This window comes from Arachis stenosperma, chromosome 6 (genome assembly GCF_014773155.1).
Source record: "Arachis stenosperma cultivar V10309 chromosome 6, arast.V10309.gnm1.PFL2, whole genome shotgun sequence".
In the NCBI taxonomy this organism is placed as follows: Eukaryota; Viridiplantae; Streptophyta; class Magnoliopsida; order Fabales; family Fabaceae; genus Arachis; species Arachis stenosperma.
The window spans coordinates 37,333,758-37,347,714 of NC_080382.1; the positions used below are offsets into that span (position 1 = coordinate 37,333,758).

The 13,957-nt window shown below is 39.0% G+C and overlaps 1 non-coding gene across 1 annotated transcript; it reads right to left on the reverse strand.

The window, feature by feature from the left end:
• Nucleotides 1–2,239: 2,239 nt before the first annotated feature.
• On the reverse strand, nt 2,240–2,343 carry LOC130938127 (small nucleolar RNA R71). Its single transcript, XR_009069305.1, has one exon. It is a non-coding gene; the product is annotated as a small nucleolar RNA R71 (small nucleolar RNA).
• Nucleotides 2,344–13,957: the final 11,614 nt, after the last annotated feature.

Genomic DNA, 13,957 nt, shown 5'->3' on the forward strand with positions numbered 1-13,957 from the left:
TTTTCGAAATTTTTTTTAAAATAAATCATTCTATGGCTTCAAAACATTTAAGAATGGATTCCAGACTTTCATGAAGCATGTTGAATCCTGGCTGGCTGCAAAGCCATATTCAAACTCCTTTGGAATTGGTCTTCAACTAATCACCACAATACATGTAATTCCATCCTAAAGCTGACTGGCTATTAAGCCATGTCAAACCCTTTTGATTGGAGCTTTGGGCTAATATTGAAAGATTCCTGGAATTCTTCTTAAAGATTTTGAATTTCTTATTTTCTTTTTCCATATGTTTTTTGAAAAAAAATAATAAAAATACAAAAAAATTAGAAAATTATAAAAATAAAAAATATTTTGTGTTTCTTGTTTGAGTCTTGAGTCAACTTTTAAGTTTGGTGTCAATTGCATGTTTTAAAAATTATTATGCATTTTTCGAAAATTCATGCATTCATAGTGTTCTTCATGATCTTCAAGTTGTTCTTGGTAAGTCTTCTTGTTTAATCTTGATGTCTTCTAGTTTTGTATCTTTTGTTGTTTTTCATATGCATTTTTCGTTTGTTAGAGACCATGCATTAAAGATTTCTAAGTTTGGTGTCTTGCATGTTCTCTTTACATAAAAAATTTTTCAAAATTATGTTCTTGATGTTCATCATGATCTTCAAAGTGTTCTTGGTGTTCATCTTGACATTCATAGTGTTCTTGCATGCATCATGTGTTTTGATCCAAAATTTTCATGTTTTGGGTCATTTTTATGTTTTCTCTCTCTTATTATTAAAAATTCAAAAAATAAAAAAAATATCTTTTCCTTAATTTTCTCATAATTTTCGAAAATTTGAGTTGACTTCGTCAAAAATTTTAAAATTAGTTGTTTCTTACAAGTCAAGCCAAATTTTCAATTTTCAAAATCTTATCTTTTTAAAACTTGTTCAAAAATTAAAACTTTTTCATTCTTCTTATTAATTTTCGAAAATTCTTTAAATTATTTTTCAAAAATCTTTTTCTTAATTTTATCTTTAATTTCGAAAATTATGCTAACAATTAATATGATTGATTCAAAAATTTGAAGTTTGTTACTTTCTTGTTAAGAAAGGTTCAATCTTTAAATTCTAGAATCTTATCTTTTAGTTTCTTGTTAGTTAAGTAATTAATTTTAATTTAAAAAAAATTAAATTAAATCTTTTCATCTTATCTTTTTATCATATATTTTTCAAAATTTTATCTTTTTCAAAAATTTGATTTCAAAATATCTTATCTAACTTCTTATCTTCTTATCCTTTCAAATTTGACTTTAATATATTTTTCAACTAACAATTTGACTTTTTGTTTGTTTCTCATCTTTTTCAAAACCACCTAACTACTTTTCCCTCTCTAATTTTTGAAAATATCTCATCCCTTTTTCAAAATTCTTTTTAAATTAACTAATTATTTTAAATTTTAATTTTAATTATATCTTATCTTTAATTTTCGAAAATCATTAACTACTTTTTCAAAATTATTTTTAAATTCTCCCTCTCTTCTCTTCTTCTATTTATTTATTTGTTTACTAACACTTCTCTTCACCTCTCTTCATCTCCAATCACTGTCTCTATCCTCACCCTTGTGATTGGATTCTCCACTTTTATTCCTTTCTTCTTCTACTAATAATAAGGATCCTCTTTGTCCAGATATAGATGATTCTTCTTCCTTTTCTTTTTTTCTTCTCTTTCATATGAGCAGGAACAAGGAAAAAGACACTCTTGTTGAAGCTGATCCTGAACATGAAAGGACTCTGAAGAGAAAACTAAGAAAAGCTAAATTACAACAATCCAGAGATAACCTTTCTAAAATTTTCGAACAAGACAAGGAGATGGCAGCCGAACCCAACAACAATAATGCAAGGAGAATGCTTGGTGATTTTACTAAACCAACGTCCAAGTTTGATGGAAGAAGTATCTCCATTTCTGCCATTGGAGCAAACAATTTTGAGCTGAAACCTCAATTAGTTGCTTTAATGCAACAGAACTGCAAGTTTCATGGACTTCCATCTGAGGATCTTTATCAGTTTTTAACTGAGTTCTTGCAAATTTGTGAGACTGTTAAGACGAATGGAGTAGATCCTGAAGTCTACAGGCTCATGCTTTTCCCTTTTGCTGTAAGAGACAGAGCTAGGACATGGTTCGACTCACAACCAAAAGATAGCCTGGACTCCTGGGATAAGCTGGTCACGACCTTCTTGGACAAATTCTTTCCTCCTCAAAAGCTGAGCAAGCTTAGAGTGGATGTTCAAACCTTCAAGCAAAAAGATGGTGAATCCCTCTATGAAGCTTGGGAAAGATACAAGCAGATAACCAAAAAGTGTCCTTCTGACATGTTTTCAGAATGGACCATATTAGATATATTCTATTATGGTCTATCTGAGTTTTCCAAGATGTTATTGGACCATTCTGTAGGTGGATCCATTCACCTAAAGAAAATGCCTACAGAAGCTCAAGAACTTATTGACATGGTTGCAAATAACCAATTCATTTACACTTCTAAGAGGAATTCCGTGAATAGTGGGACACCTCAGAGGATGGGAGTTCTTGAGATTGATGCTCTGAATGCTATATTGGCTCAGAACAAAGTGTTAACTCAGCAAGTCAACATGATCTCTCAAAGTCTGAATGGATGGCAAAATGCATCCAACAGTACTAAAGAGGCAGCTTCTGAAGAAGCTTATGATCCTGAAAACCCTGCAATGGCAGAGGTTAATTACATGGGTGAACCTTATGGAAACACCTATAATTCATCATGGAGAAATCATCCAATTTTCTCATGGAAGGATCAACAAAAGCCTCAACAAGACTTTAATAATGGTGGAAGAAACATGCTCAGCAATAACAAGCCTTTTCCATCATCTTCTCAGCAACAGACAGAAAATTCTGAGCAGAGCCCCTCTAATTTAGCAAATTTAGTCTCTGATCTGTCAAAGGCCACCTTAAGTTTCATGAGTGAAACAAGGTCCTCTATCAGAAATTTGGAGGCACAAGTGGGCCAGCTGAGTAAAAAAGTCATTGAAACTCCTCCCAGTATTCTCCCAAGCAATACAGAAGAAAATCCAAAAGGAAAGTGCAAGGCCATTGATGTAATCAATATGGCCGAATGCACAAGGGAGGAGAAGGACAAAAATCATAGTGAGGAAGACCTCCTGGGACGTCTCTCAAGCAAGAAGAAGTTCCCTATTAAGGACCTAAGGAATCTGGGGCTCATATAGAGACCATAGAGATTCCATTAAATCTCCTTCTGCCATTCATGAGCTCTGAAGACTATTATTCCTCTGAAGAGGATGAAGATGTAACTGGAGAATAAGTTGCTCAAAATCTAGGATCCATCATGAAACTGAATGCCAAGTTATTTGGTAATGAAATTTGGGAAGGTGAACCTCCCTTGCTCATTAGTGAACTTGATACATGGGTTCAGCAAACTCTACCTCAAAAGAAACAAGATCCCGGGAAATTCTTAATACCCTGTACCATAGGCACCATGACCTTTGAAAAATCTCTGTGTGACCTAGAGTCAGGCATAAATCTTATGCCACCCTCTGTAATGGAGAAGCTGGGGATCAGTGAGGTACAGCCTGCCTTATTCTCATTAAAATTGGCAGACAAGTCAGTAACACAAGCTTATGGATCAGTAGAGGACGTGTTGGTAAAGGTTAAAGACCTTTACATTCCTGCTGATTTTATAATCTTAGACACTAGGAAGGAAGAGGATGAATGCATCATCCTTGGAAGACCTTTCCTAGCCACAGCAGAAGCTGTGATAGATGTTAACAGAGGAGAATTAGTCCTTCAATTGAATGGGGACTACCTTGTGTTTAAGGCACACGGCGATCCTTCTGTAACAAGGGAGAGTAAGCATGCAGAGCTTCTCTCAATACAGAGTCAAACAGAGCCCCCACAATCAAACTCTAAATTTGGTATTGGGAGGCCACAACCAAACTCTAAGTATGGTGTTGAATCTCCACAACCAAACTCTAAATTTGGTGTTGGGAGTTCACAACATTGACCTGATCACCTTTGTGGCTCAAAGAGAACCCACTGTCAAGCTATTAACATTAAAGAAGCGCTTGTTGGGAGGCAACCCAATTTTTATCTAATTTTATTTTTATTTAATTGTTATTTTGTGTTTTAGTAGGTTCATGATCATGTGGAGTCACGAAAAAATTATTAAAATTAAAAACAGAATCAAAAACAGCAAAAGATAAATCACACCCTGGAGGAAGGACTTACTGGCGTTTAAACGCCAGTAAGGTGCATCTGGCTGGCGTTCAATGCCAGAACAGAGCATGGATCTGGCGCTGAACGCCAGAAACAAGCAACATCCTGGCGTCTGGACGCCAGGAATATGCCCTAAGAAAAGCTGCCGTTGAACGCCAGTAACAAGCATGGAACTGGCATTCAACGCCAGAAACATGCTGTACATGGGCGTTGAAGGCCCAGAACGTGCATCACTTTGGCGTTTAAACGCCAGAATGGTATGCTAAGGCATTTTACATGCCTAATTGGTGCAGGGATGTAAATCCTTGACACCTCAGGATCTGTGGACCCCACAGGATCCCCACCTAACATATTCCCACCTTACCTCCTAATTAATCCTATAACACACTTTCCCAAAAACCCTTCACTAATCACCTCAATCTCTCTTCCCAATTACCCCTCCACCACTCACATCCATCTACTCTTTCCCATAAACCCCACCTACCTTCAAAATTCAAAAATCTTTCCCACCCAAACCCACCCTAAATGGTCGAACCTACCCTCTCTCACCTCCCTATATATACCCCTCCGTTCTACTTCCTTTTCACACAACACAACCCCTTCTTCTATACCTTGGCCGAATACACCTCCCCTTGTCCTCCATATTTTCTTCTTCTTCTTCTTCTCTTCTTTCTTCTCTTGCTCGAGGGCGAGCAATATTTTACGTTTGGTGTGGTAAAAGCATAAGCTTTTTGTTTTTCCATTACCACTAATGGCACCTAAGGCCAGAGAATCCTCTAGAAAAGGGAAAGGGAAGACAAAAGCTTCCACCTCCGAGTCACGGGAGATGGAAAGATTCATCTCCAAAGCCCATCAAGACCAGTTCTATGATGTTGTGGCAAAGAAGAAGGTGATCCCGAGGTCCCTTTCAAGCTCAAGAAAAATGAGTATCCGAAGATCCGACAAGAAATCCAAAGAAGAGGTTGGGAAGTTCTAACCAATCCCATGCAACAAGTCGGAATCTTAATGGTCCAAGAGTTCTATGCCAATGCATGGATCACTAGGAACCATGATCTAAGTGTGAACCCAAATCAAAAGAATTATCTTACAATGGTTCGGGGGAAATACTTAGATTTTAGTCCAGAAATTGTGAGGTTGGCGTTCAACTTACCCATGATGCAAGGAGATGCACGCCCCTACACTAGAAGGGTCAACTTTAATCAAAGATTAGACCAAGTCCTTATGGACATATGTGTGGAAGGAGCTCAATGGAAAAGAGACTCCAAAGGCAAGCCGGTCCAACTAAGAAGACTGGACCTCAAGCCTGTGGCTAGAGGATGGTTAGAGTTCATTCAACGCTCTATCATCCCCACTAGCAACCGATCTGAAGTTACTGTGGATCGGGCCATCATGATTCATAGCATCATGATTGGAGAGGAAGTAGAAGTTCATGAAGTCATCTCCCATGAATTCTACAAAATAGCCGATAAGTCCTTTACTTTGGCAAGGCTAGCTTTTCCTCATCTTATTTGCCATCTATATTAATCAGCTGGAGTTATCATAGAAGGAGACATCCTCATTGAGGAGGACAAGCCCATCACTAAGAAAAGGATGGAGCAAACAAGAGAGCCCACTCATGGAACCCAAGAGACGCATGAGGAAGCTCATCACCAAGAAATCCCGGAGATGCCTCAAGGGATGCACTTTCCTCCCAACAACTATTGGGAACAACTCAGCACTTCCTTAGAAGATTTGAGTTACAATGTGGATCAATTAAGGGTGGAACATCAAAAGCACTCCATCATTCTTCATGAAATTAGAGAAGATCAAAGGGCAATGAGGGAGGAGCAACAAAGGCAAGGAAGGGACATAGAAGAGCTTAAGGACATCATTGGTCCTTCAAAAAGAAGACGCCACTAAGGTGGATTCATTCCTTGTTCTTATTTTTTCTGTTTTTTGGTTTTTATACTTATTATGTCATCTATATTTGTGTCTCTACTTCATGATCATTAGTGTTTAGTAACTATGTCTTAAAGTTATAAATAAATACCAAGAATCCTTCACCTCTCTTAAAAGAAAAATGTTTCTAATTCAAAAGATCAAGAAGTACATGATTTTCGAATTTATCCTTGAATTTAGTTTAATTATATTGATATGGTGACAATACTTTTTGTTTTCTGAATGAATGCTTGAACAGTGCATAATTTTGATCTTGTTGTTTATATTCTTGGCTCTTGAAAGAATGATGAACAAAGAGAATGTTATTGACAATCTGAAAAATCATGAAAATTGATTCTTGAAGCAAGAAAAAACAGTGAAAAAGCAAAAGCTTGTGAAAAAAAAAAGTGGCGAAAAAAATAGAAAGAAAAAGAAAAAGCAAGTTGAAAAAGCCAATAGCCCTTAAAACCGAAAGGCAAGGGTAAAAAGGATTCAAGGCTTTGAGCATCAATGGATAGGAGGGCCCACGGAAATAAAATCCAGGCCTAAGCGGCTAAATCAAGCTGTCCCTAACCATGTGCTTGTGGCATGCAGGTCCAAGTGAAAAGCTTGAGACTGAGTGGTTAAAGTCGTGATCCAAAGCAAAAAGAGTGTGCTTAAGAGCTTTGGACACCTCTAACTGGGACTCTAGCAAAGCTAAGTCACAATCTGAAAAGGTTCACCCAGTCATGTGTCTGTGGCATTTATGTATCCGGTGGTAATACCGGAAAATAAAGTGCTTAGGGCCACGGCCAAGACTCATAAAAGTAGTTGTGTTCAAGAATCAACATACTAAACAAGGAGAATCAATAACACTATCTAAACTTTGAGTTCCTATAGATGCCAATCATTCTAAACTTCAAAGGATAAGCGGATATTTTGGGATTTATAGTATATTCTCTTCTTTTTATCCTAATTAATTTTTAGTTGCTTGGGGACAAGCAACAATTTAAGTTTGGTGTTGTGATAAGCGGATAATTTCTACGCTTTTTGGCATTGTTTTTAGATAGTTTTTAGTAGGATCCAGCTACTTTTAGGGATGTTTTCATTAGTTTTTATGCTAAATTCATATTTTTGGAATTTACTCTGAGTTTGTGTGTTTTTCTGTGATTTCAGGTATTTTCTGGCTGAAATTGAGGGACCTGAGCAAAACTCTGATAGGAGGCTGACAAAGGACTGCTGATGCTGTTGGAATCTGACCTCCCTGCACTCAAAATAGATTTTCTGGAGCTACAGAACTCCAAATGGCGCGCTCTCAATGGCGTTGAAAAGTGGACATCCAGATCTTTCCAGCAATATATAACAGTTCATATTTTATTCGTAATTAGATGACGTAAACTGGCGCTCAACGCCAGTTCCATGCTGCATTCTGGAGTCAAACGCCAGAAACACGTCACGAACCAGAGTTAAACGCCCAAAACACGTTACAACTTGGCGTTCAACTCCAAGAGAAGCCTCAGCTCGTGGACAGATCAAGCTCAGCCCAAGCACACACCAAGTGGGCCCCAGAAGTGGATTTATGCATCAATTACTTGGTGTGTGCTTGGGCTAAGCTTGATCTATCCACGAGCTGAGGCTTCTCTTGGAGTTGAATTTCGAGTTATGATGTGCTTTGGGCGTTCAACTCCAGATCATGACGTTTTTCTGGCGTTTAACTCCAGAAAGGAGCGTGTACTTGGCGTTCAACGCCAAGTTGCGTCGTCATTCTTCGAATAAAGTATGGACTATTATATATTGCTGGAAAGCCCTGGATGTCTACTTTCCAACGCCGTTGAGAGCGCGCCATTTAGAGTTCTGTAGCTCCAGAAAATCCATTTCGAGTGAAGGGAGGTCAGAATCCAACAGCATCAGCAGTCCTTTTGTCAGCTTTTATTCAGAGTTTTGCTCAAATGCCTCAATTTCAGTCAGAATTTACCTGAAATCACAGAAAAACACACAAACTCATAGTAAAGTCCAGAAATATGAATTTAACATAAAAACTAAGGAAAACATCCCCAAAAGTAGCTTAATCATCCTAAAAACTATATAAAAACAATGCCAAAAAGCGTATAAATTATCCGCTCATCACAACACCAAACTTAAATTGTTGCTTGTCCCCAAGCAACTGAAAATCAAATAGGATAAAAAGAAGAGAATATACTATAAGGTCCAAAATATCAATGAATATTAATTTAATTACATGAGTGGGACTTGTAGCTTTTTGCTTCTGAACAGTTTTGGCACCTCACTTTTTCCTTTGAAGTTCAGAGTGATTGGCATCTTTAGGAACTTAGAATTTCAGATAGTGTTATTGACTTTCCTAGTTAAGCATGTTGATTCTTGAACACAGCTACTTATGAGTCTTGGCTGTGGCCCTAAGCACTTTGTCTTCCAGTATTACCACCGGATACACAAATGCCACAGACACATAACTGGGTGAACCTTTTCAGATTGTGACTCAGCTTTGCTAGAGTCCCCAGTTAGTGGTGTCCAGAGCTCTTAAGCACACTCTTTTGCCTTGGATCACGACTTTAACCACTCAGTCTCAAGCTTTTCACTTGGACCTTTATGACACAAGCACATGGTTAGGGACAGCTTGGGTTAGCCGCTTAGGCCTGGATTTTATTTCCTTGGGCCCTCCTATCCATTGATGCTCAAAGCCTTGGATCCTTTTTACCCTTGCCTTTTGGTTTTAAGGGCTATTGGCTTTTTCTACTGCTTTTTCTTTTTCTATATACTCTTTTTAGATAACTTTTTTTTTTCACTGCTTTTTCTTGCTTCAAGAATCAATTTCATGATGTTTTTCAGATCATCAATAACATTTCTCTTTGTTCATCATTCTTTCAAGAGCCAACAATTTTAACACTCATAAACAACAAGATCCAAAGACATATGCACTGTTCATTCATTCATTCAGAAAACAAAGGCATTGTCACCACATCAATATAATTAAACTAAATTCAATAATAATTTCGAAAATTATGTACTTCTTGTTCTTTTGAATTAAAACATTTTTCTTTTAAGAGAGGTGAAGGATTAATGGAATTTATTCATAGCTTTAAGGCATGGTTACATACTAATGATCATGAAGACACAAAACATAGATAAACACCATAATTAAAAACCGAAAACAGAAAGAAATAAAGAACAAGGAATGAATCCACCTCTAGTGGCGTCTTCTTCTTGAAGGACCAATGATGTTCTTCAACTCTTCTATGTCCCTTCCTTGCCTTTGTTGCTCCTCCCTCATTGCTCTTTGATCTTCTCTTATTTCTTGGAGAGTGAGGGCGTGTTCATGGTGTTCCACCCTTAGTTGTTCCACATTATGGCTCAAATCTTCCAAGGAGGTATTAAGTTGCTCCCAATAGTTGTTGGGAGGAAAGTGCATTTGAGGCATTTGTTGATGGTGAACCTCCTCTTGTTCTCCTTGAGGGCCGTGAGGAACTTCCCTTGTTTGCTCCATCCTTTTCTTGGTGATGGGCTTGTCTTCTTCAATGGAGACATCTCCATCTATGATAACTCCGGCTGAATAACATAGATGGCATATGAGGTGAGGGAAGGCTAGCCGTGCCATGTATGAAGGCTTGTCAGCTATTTTGTAGAGTTCATTGGATATGACTTCATGAACCTCTACCTCTTCTCCAATCATGATGCTATGAATCATGATGGCCCGATCCACAGTAACTTCAGATCAGTTGCTTGTAGGAATGATGGATCTTTGGATGAATTCCAACCATCCTCTAGCTACAGGCTTGAGGTCCAGTCTTCTTAGTTGGACCGGTTTGCCTTTGGAGTCTACTCTCCATTGGGCGCCTTCCACACAAATGTCCATTAGGACTTGGTCCAACCTTTGATCAAAGTTGACCCTTCTAGTGTAGGGGTGTTCATCACCTTGCATCATAGGCAAATGAAACGCCAACCTCACATTTTCCGGACTAAAATCCAAGTATTTCCCCCTAACCATTGTGAGATAATTCTTTGGATTTGGGTTCATACTTTGATCATGGTTTCTAGTGATCCATGCATTAGCATAGAACTCTTGAACCATTAAAATTCCAACTTGTTGTATGGGGTTGGCTATGACTTCCCAACCTCTTCTTTGAATTTCAAGTCGGATTTCCGGATACTCATTCTTCTTGAGTTTGAAAGGGACCTCATGGATCACTTTCTTCTTTGCCACAACATCATAGAAGTGGTCTTGGTGGCTCTTGGAGATGAATCTCTCCTTCTCCCATGACTCGGAAGTGGAAGCTTTTGTCTTCCCTTTTCCTTTTCTTGAGGAAACTCCGGCCTTGGGTGCCATTGATGGTGAATGAAAAAATAAAAAGCTTAGGCTTTTTACCAAACCAAACTTAAAGTTTGCTCGCCCTCGAGCAAAAAAAGAAAAGAAGAGTAGAAGAAGAAGAGAATATTGGAAGAGAGGGAGAAGAGAGGGTTCGGCTATATGAGAGAAGAAGGTGTTTGTGTTGTGTGAAAATGATGAAGAATGGAAGGGTATTTATAGGGAGGGGGGAGGGTATAGGTTCGGCCAATTTGGGTGGGAATGGGTGGGGAATTGAATTTGAAAGTAGTGGGGGTAGGTGGGGTGTATGGGGAAGAGGGGATGATGTGAATGGTGAATGGGGTAATTGGGAAGAGGAATTGAGGTGATTGATGAAGGGTGTTGGGAAGTGTGATATTGAGAATGAGATTTGGATTAGAAGAGTGTGATTAGGATTAAAAGAAATGTGGTAGGTGGGGATCCTGTGGGGTCCACAGATCCTGTAGTGGGGATCCTGTGGGGTCCACAGATCCTGAAGTGGGGATCCTGTGGGGTCCACAGATCCTGAGGTGAAAACAAATACCATTCCTTCACCATATAGGCATGTAACATGCCTTCATGCATCATTCTGGCGTTTAAACGCCCATTGATGCACGTTCTGGGCGTTAAACGCCCATGTTATGCATGTTTCTGGCGTTGAACGCCAGTTTCATGCTTGTTTCTGGCGTTCAGCGCCAGATTGTCCTCTGTGTGCGCATCCTGGCGTTAAACGCCAGGATGTAGCTTGTTTTGGGCGTTCAGCGCCAGAAGGATGCTCTGTTCTGGCGTTGAACGCCAGCCAGATGCACCTTCTGGGCGTTGAACGCCAGCCCGTGCATCCTCCAGGGTGAAAAATTTTTTCTTCTGTTTTTTGACTCTGTTTTTAATTTTTTTGATTTTTTCGTGACTCCTCATGATCATGTACCTAATTCAACACAAAAATAACACCAAAACAAAATAAAAGAAAATTAGATAAATAAAATTGGGTTGCCTCCCAACAAGCGCTTCTTTAATGTCAATAGCTTGACAGTGACTCTCATGGAGCCACATGGTGATCAGGTCAATTTAGTGTGTAGTATTCCCAACACCAAACTTAGAGTTTGGATATGGGGTTTGAACACCAAACTTAGAGTTTGGTTGTGGCCTCACAACACCAAACTTAGAGTTTGACTGTGAAGGCTCTTCTTGACTCTGAACTGAGAGAAGCTCTTCATGCTTACTCTCTTCTGCCACAGAGGGATGGCCATGTGCCTTAAACACAAGGTAGTCCCCATTCAATTGAAGGACTAATTCCCCTCTGTTGACATCTATCACAGCTCCTGCTGTGGCTAGGAAAGGTCTTCCTAGGATGATGCATTCATCATCTTCCTTCCTAGTGTCTAGGATTATGAAATCAGTAGGGATGTAAAGGCCTTCAACCTTTACTAGCACGTCCTCTACTAATCCATAAGCTTGTCTTATAGACTTGTCTGCCAATTGTAATGAGAACAAGGCAGGTTGTACCTCAATGATCCCGATCTTCTCCATTACAGATAGTGGCATAAGATTTATCCCTGACCCCAGGTCACATAGAGCTTTTTCAAAGCTCATGGTGCCAATGGTGCAGGGTATTAAGAACTTGCCAGGATCTTGTTTCTTTTGAGGTAGAGTTTTCTGAATCCAGGTATCTAGTTCACTAATGAGCGAGGGAGGTTTACTTTCCCAAGTCTCATTACCAAACAGTTTGGCATTCAGCTTCATGATAGCTCCTAAATATAGAGCAGCTTGCTCTCCAATCACATCTTCATCCTCTTCAGAGGATGAATATTCTTCAGAGCTCATGAATGGCAGAAGGAGATTTAATGGAATCTCTATGGTTTCTAGATGAGCCTCAGATTCCTCAGGATCCTTAGTAGGAAACTCCTTCTTGCTTGAGGAACGTCCCAGGAGGTCTTCCTCACTAGGATTTTCGTTCTCCTCCTCCTTTATGCATTCGGCCACTTTGATTAAATCAATGGCCTTGCACTCTCCTTTTGGATTTTCTTCTGTATTGCTTGGGAGAGTACTGGGAGGAGTTTCAATTACTTTCTTACTCAGCTGGCCCACTTGTGCCTCCAGATTTCTAATGGAAGATCTGGTTTCATTCATGAAACTGAAAGTGGCCTTTGACAGATCAGAGACTATATTTGCTAAATTAGAATTATTTTGTTCAGAGTTCTCTGTCTGTTGCTGAGAAGATGATGGATATGGCTTACTATTATTCAGCCTTGCACGTCCACCATTGTTAAAACCTTGTTGAGGTTTTTGTTGATCCTTCCAGGAGAAATTTGGATGATTTCTCCATGATGAGTTATAGGTGTTTCCATAAGGTTCACCTAAGTAATTAACCTCTGCCATGGCAGGGTTTTCAGGATCATAAGCTTCTTCAGAAGCTGCCTCTCTATTACTGTTGGATGCATGTTGCAATCCATTCAGATTTTGAGAGATCATGTTGACCTGTTGAGTCAACACTTTGTTCTGAGCCAGTATGGCATTCAGAGCATCAATTTCAAGAACTCCTTTCTTCTGAGGTACCCCATTGTTCACGGAATTCCTCTCAGAGGTGTACATAAACTGGTTGTTTGCAACCATGTCAATGAGTTCTTGAGCCTCTTCAGGCGTTTTCTTCAGGTGAATAGATCCACCTGCAGAATGATCCAATGACATTTTCGAAAATTCAGAGAGACCATAATAGAATATATCTAATATGGTTCATTCTGAAAACATGTCAGATGGACATCTTTTAGTCAGCTGCTTGTATCTTTCCCAAGCTTCATAGAGGGATTCACCATCTTTTTGTTTGAAGGTTTGAACATCCACTCTCAGCTTGCTCAGCTTTTGAGGAGGAAAGAACTTATCTAAGAATGCAGTGACAAGCTTATCCCATGAGTCCAGGCTATCCTTGGGTTGTGAATCCAACCATATTCTAGCTCTGTCTCTTACAGCAAAAGGGAAAAGCATGAGTCTGTAGACTTCAGGATCAACTCCATTCGTCTTTACAGTCTCACAGATCTGCAAGAACTCAGTTAAAAACTGGTAAGGATCTTCAGATGGAAGTCCATAAAACTTGCAGTTTTGTTGCATTAAAGCAACTAGTTGAGGCTTAAGCTCAAAGTTATTGGCTCCAATGGCAGGAATGGAGATGCTTCTTCCATCAAACTTGGACATTGGCTTAGTGAAGTCACCAAGCATTCTCCTTGAATTATTATTATTATTTTCGGCTGCCATGTCCTTCTCCTGTTCGAAAATTTCTGAAAGGTTGTTTCTCTTAAAGATGTTTTTGGATTGTTGTAATTTAGCTTCTCTTAATCTTCTCTTCAGAGTCCTTTCAGGTTCTGGATCAATTTCAATAAGAGTGCCTTTATCCCTGTTCCTGCTCATATGAAGGAGAAGTAAACAAGAAAAGAAAAAGGAATCCTCTATGTCACAGTATAGAGATTCCTTTATGTTAGTAGAAAAAGAAGGGGGGTAG